This window comes from Lycium ferocissimum, chromosome 6 (assembly GCF_029784015.1).
Source record: "Lycium ferocissimum isolate CSIRO_LF1 chromosome 6, AGI_CSIRO_Lferr_CH_V1, whole genome shotgun sequence".
Taxonomy (NCBI): Eukaryota; Viridiplantae; Streptophyta; class Magnoliopsida; order Solanales; family Solanaceae; genus Lycium; species Lycium ferocissimum.
The window spans coordinates 64,298,510-64,304,424 of NC_081347.1; the positions used below are offsets into that span (position 1 = coordinate 64,298,510).

General features: G+C 35.3%; 2 pseudogenes; both read right to left on the reverse strand.

The window, feature by feature from the left end:
- Positions 1–136: 136 nt before the first annotated feature.
- On the reverse strand, positions 137–1,720 carry LOC132061532 (zeatin O-glucosyltransferase-like; annotated as a pseudogene).
- Positions 1,721–3,034: 1,314 nt separating this feature from the next.
- LOC132060035 (zeatin O-glucosyltransferase-like) lies at positions 3,035–4,435 on the reverse strand (annotated as a pseudogene).
- Positions 4,436–5,915: the final 1,480 nt, after the last annotated feature.

Consider the following 5,915-nt stretch of genomic DNA (forward strand, 5'->3'; position numbering starts at 1 on the left):
AAATGAAATACTATTTTTTTCATGCAACAAGTATCAACAAAGTCTCTAAAAAGGAAGCTTCAAACATAATACAATTTACTATCAAATTTTGAAGCCCATTGTCAATACAAATTTTTATTTTTTATAATCTAATGTATTAATTTTCACGAGTAATGTGGGCGATGAAAGAATCCATCTCTGCGCGGTTTATGACCCCATCAATCACTGATTTCTTAATAGCATTGCTCAAATCTGCTGCTCTTTTCTCTCATCTCATCTCCTTCTGTTGGAAAAGCCATCAAAGTTTTCACAGCATTCTCAACCATTTGTGATGTGACATGTTCATCTTGGCGCGCCCATGGCCTAACAGATGGTCAATTTTCAGATATTTTGTTACAAGTTGAGAATTCCTTGGCTGATCTGAATGCATTGGCCAAGCTGCTATAGGAACTCCAAAGGACATACTCTCCATGCATGAATTCCATCCACAATGACTCATAAAACCTCCCGTTGAACAATGTGCTAAAACCTCCCGTTGAACAATGACTCATAAAACCTCCCGTTGAACAATGTGCTAAAATTTCCAATTGTGGTGCCCAATCTCTTACTATGATCCCTCTTTCTTTTATTCTTTCTTCATATCCTTCAGGTAATTGTACTTTTCTAACTTCACTTGCAAAAACATCTCCTGTGTCAGCATCTCTGAGTACCCAAATGAACTTTTGGTGGCTTTTCTCTAGACCTATTGCGAGCTCTTTGATTTCTTCATCACACAACGAAGTAGTCGTGCCAAATGACACAAAAATAACTGAGTGACATTCTTGTTTGTCAAGCCAATCCAGGGACTCGTGGCGCTTGTTTGAGCCTTTGCTCTTCTCTTTTGCCTCCATAGGATTGAATGGACCTATAGCCTATTGCTTCAATCCATGATCATATTCTTTAGCCATTAAATCAAGGTACAAACCTTCTATTACTCTCGATGAATTGTAAAGTTCACCACAATTGAGCTTCCCATCAAATTGTTCTTGTATCCTCAAAAATTCCCAAAACTCTGGAGGAAAACAATCTTCAATTGATGGAATATACTCATAAAGTTCAGTTCCAGGATGAAAAGGCTTTCCTTTGAGTTCCCACGAATATGAATATGTCATGAAAGCAGATGTACTATTGAAAGCGTAGCACTCTGTATTTGGCATTTGTGGCAAATCTTGAACTACCCATTTCATCAAATCATCATAAATGATAACAACTTTCCTATGATTCGCGTTTAGAAGTTCGCGTACTAGAGAGCCAACAGGGTCGCGGAGGTGGAATGTGGCGTAGAAAGAAGGCATTAGCTGGTTGGGAAATTTGTGAGAAGCATTAGGATTTGGTGAGGGAGTTTCAAAAGAAGGTGTTTGAAATTCATGAAACTGAACGTTTGTTATAGTGTCAGGATCAAGACCATGAACCCGAGTTTTCGCTTGTTGAAGTTGAGGGGTTCCAACATAATGGACTGGGATATTGTACGAGGAAATGAGTCGAGAGAGATGGAGGAGTTGATTGAGATGGCCTTGTGCTGGAAGTGGTACCATGACTACAGCTATTGAGCTTTTGGAGGTGCATTTTTCAGCCACTCGGAAATATTTGTCTGATTTAAGACTTAAAAGAAGAAGAGAAAGTTTAGAGATGAGAAATCTTTGAATTTTCTTGCAAATTTAAGGGTATTATAGAGCACGTTTGATGTCTGACGGCATGGCAGAAGGAATATATTATTTTCCAGGTAGGAAATCAGAATCATTGGTCAAAATAATCCAATATAATAATGAAGACGATTAGACTAATTACAAGCTAAGCACTGGCGTTCTCAATGTCAATGATTTCATATAAGATTATGATTACTGATGCTATCAAAGAAAAGGCAATAGTACTAACTAATATTTGGACATATCGAAAAGGTGTTCACAACTTGAACTAGCTGCGCCTCCTACACTTTCTGCAGTGTTGCAGTGTCATTATAATAGAAAAAAAAAAAAAAAATTCAAAATCAAAGTCACACTCACATCAAATTCACATGCTGATTCCCAAATTAGAGTGATTTGGTTGTCGTATGTATGCTCTTATTTGAGATGGTAAACTTGAGCCGAGGACAAGAAAAAACACATTTTTAAGATAGACATATCAGAGTGAAAGGATGAGACTCTGTTGAAATGATCTGAAGTATAAATAATTAGTCTGTTTGGCCAAGCTTACGGGAAGTCGAAAGTGTTTAAGGAAAAAAATAAGTGTTTTTGAGTAATAGCAGAAATATTTTTGATAAGTTAAAAAAAGTAGTTATTCTCCGGAGGCACTTTTGGTACCTTGGTCAAGCACAATTGCTCTTGTAATATTGGCAAAAGTTATTTCAGAATTGTTTGGCAACCTTATTTCTGTCTCGGAGAAGTACAATTTCGAAAAATATTTCTGACAAAAAGCACTTTTCAAAATAAGCAAATTTTGAAATTTGACCAAACAATGTAAAAGAGTACAACATCATTTAAACAACTGGCTTAACAATTTATCACATGCTTTTTTGACTTGATCTAATTAAGGGGTTAAAGTATTAGTAAGTAAAATTGTTCACTTGTAATTGAGGTTCAAAATCCATGTTAATCCTTTAACTTAACATGGATTGTCTAATTTCCTCTGAGACTAATGTATATGATTCAATTTCAGAATATTAAAGAACCAGTGATTGAAAGAAATTAAGAAAGAACTCAGCTAACAAATGCCAGTCTAATCTTTGTTGAAATCAACAATTTCACTCTATTTACTATTATTATTTCCCCTGCTTGCTACACGCTTTCATTTAGTTCTTTCCCCTATTTCCTAGACAATTCTTTTTACAACTCATTTGGTCTTTATGAATTACTAATATAAATCAAATGACGTGCTATCTTTTTCAAATCAAAGTATCAAGAAAGTCTCATATAAGGGTGGCTTTAAACATAATACAATCAAACTCTGATCCCCATTGTCAATAGAAAATTTTATTTCTTATAATTTCATATACTAATTGATATAAATTAGTCTAATTTCAACGAGTAATGTGAGCGATGAAAGAATGCATCTCAGCACGGTTTACGACCCCATCCATCACTGATTTCTTAATAGCATTGCTCAAATCTGCTGCTCTTTTCCTCATCTCATCTCCTTCTGTTGAAGCCATCAAAGTTTTCACAGCATTCTCAACCATTTGTGATGTAACATGTTCATCTTGGCGCGCCCATGGCCTAATAGTTAGTCCAATTTTCAGATACTTCGTTACAAGTTGAGAATTCCTTGGTTGATCTGAGTGCATTGGCCAAGCTGCTATAGGAACTCCAAAGGACATACTCTCCATGCATGAATTCCATCCACAATGACTCATAAAACCACCTGTTGACCAATGTGCTAAAATTTCCAGTTGGGGTGCCCAATCTCTTACTATAATTCCTCTTTCTTTTGTTCTTTCTCCATATCCTTCAGGCAATTGTACTTTTCTAACATCACTTGCAAAAACATCTCCTTTGTCAGCATCTCTGAGTACCCAAATGAACTTTTGGTGACTTTTCTCAAGACCGATCGCGAGCTCTTTGATTTCTTCATCGCACAACATAGTAGTCGTGCCAAATGACACAAAAATAACTGAGTCGCGTTCTTGTTTGTCAAGCCAATCCAGGGATTTGTGGCGCTTGTTTGAGCCTTTTCTTTTCTCTTTTGCCTCCATAGGATTGAGTGGACCTATAGCCCATTGCTTCAATCCATGATCATATTCTTTAGCCATTAAATCAAGGTACAAACCTTCTATTACTCTTGATGAATTGTAAAGTTCACCACAATTGAGCTTCCCAACAAATTGTTCTTGAATCCTCAAAAATTCCCAAAACTCTGGAGGAAAACAATCTTCAATTGATGGAATATCCTCATAAAGTTCAGTTCCAGGATGAAAGGCTTTCCTTTGAGTTCCCACGAATATGAATATGTCATGAAAGCAGATGTACTATTGAAAGATTAGCACTCTGTGTTTTTGGCATTTGTGGCAAATCTTGAACTACCCATTTTCATCAAATCATCATAAATGACATGACAACTTTGTTATGATTCACGCTTAGATCGCATACTGGTGAGCAAACAGGGCCGCGGAGGTGGAATGTAGCGTAGAAAGAAGGCATTAGATGGTTCGGAAATTTGTGAGAAGAATTAGGATTTGGTGAAGGAGTTTCCAAAGAAGGTGTTTGAAATTCATGGAAGTGGATGTTTGTTATGGTGTGAGGATCAAGACCATGAGCCCAGTTTTCGCTTGTTGAATGTGTGCAGTGGTTCCAACATAATTGACCGGGATATTGTACGAGGAAACAAGTCCAGAGAGATGGAGGAGTTGATTGAGATGGCCTTGTGCTGGAAGTGGCACCATGACTATAGCTATTGAGCTGTTTGAGGTGCATTTTTCAGCCATGAGAAAGTTTACAGATGAGAAATCTTTGAACTTTTATTGCAAATTTAAGAGCATGTTTGGTGTCTGAGGCATAACCAGAGGTATATATTGGTAAATATTTTCTTTACACCTTCAATGCATGGATCTTAAGCAAAATAAACGTGTAAACAAAAAACTACAAAGAAAAAAGCATTTTATAATAGGATTTGACATGTATAAACTGACTGCATCAAGATGGTCTAGTGTCTACATTATCAATATATCTTTACTGATTAGAGCTGGTCATCTTGTTTTGTGGTTTACAAAATTGGTTAATTTCTCAGAAACCAGCATGGGTTGTAGTGCAATGGTAATTGGTAAATAACTACTTTGTGGCATGCGGGAGTGGTAATAGCGGAGGCGGGATTTGTGAAGGGGATTCGAATAACAAATATTTAAACATGTAGAAAAAGCCAGGGAATTCAACATATATATATATATATATATATATATATATATATATATATATATATATATATATATATATATATATATATACACATAAAAAAAAGCTTGACCTTATATATGATTATAATTTTCGGCAAAGAGGGTTGAGTGAATTCCTTCTGCCACCCCTACCTACGCCCATGGCGGTCTTTAGATTCAAGCGCGTGTATACTCCAACGCTTTGTTAGGGACGACTTTGCCCATGATGTGGGACTTTTCAGAGCGAATCTAGAAATTTTCATTTGATGTTGGTAGGGACACCGGGTGGGAAATTAAAAAGAAAAAAAATCTCAAGGAACTTCCCATAAGTTTCTCTAGAAATAAATGCCTTACAAGTTTTTTTTTTTCTCTGTCTTGGTCCTAAAAGTTACAAATTCATTATTGATCAGTTATTTTAACCAGAAGCAGATAATGGAGAGCCCCTACTGAAAATTTTCATGGCATGAGAATTGAATGAGTGGTACTAATTAGTGAAGTTGGTGAGATAATTTACCTGGTTTGTTGTAGTAGGTGGTAGATAAGGGTCAAACAAATCTCATAGAGACTTCATGACTATCTTGAAAGGTTACATGTACATTTTACTATATATATATATATATATATATATATAGACACACACACATATATACATACTATATTAAAAGCACACGAGTCTTAAAACTGTTGATTGATCTTTTTGTCTTCATTAAAGAGGACTACAATAGATAAAATTATAGTTAATAATTATTAAATATTTATTTAATAGACATTTAATTATTATCCTAATCTGGACTTCAAAACCTACTAAAATTTAGTTATCAAATCCTAAAGTCATGTAAGTACAATCTTACTGAATCCTTTTTTCCTTTCCAGAGGTGGTGTCAAAACTTTCCATGTGACAATAAATTTAATAAGATTTACCTTTCTTTAGGCACATACGACTTTGACATATTAATCACACAAAATGCCTTAAAATTTTAGATATTTTAAAAAAATTTTTACATTCCCCCCCCTTTTTTTTTCATAAAACCCTTTT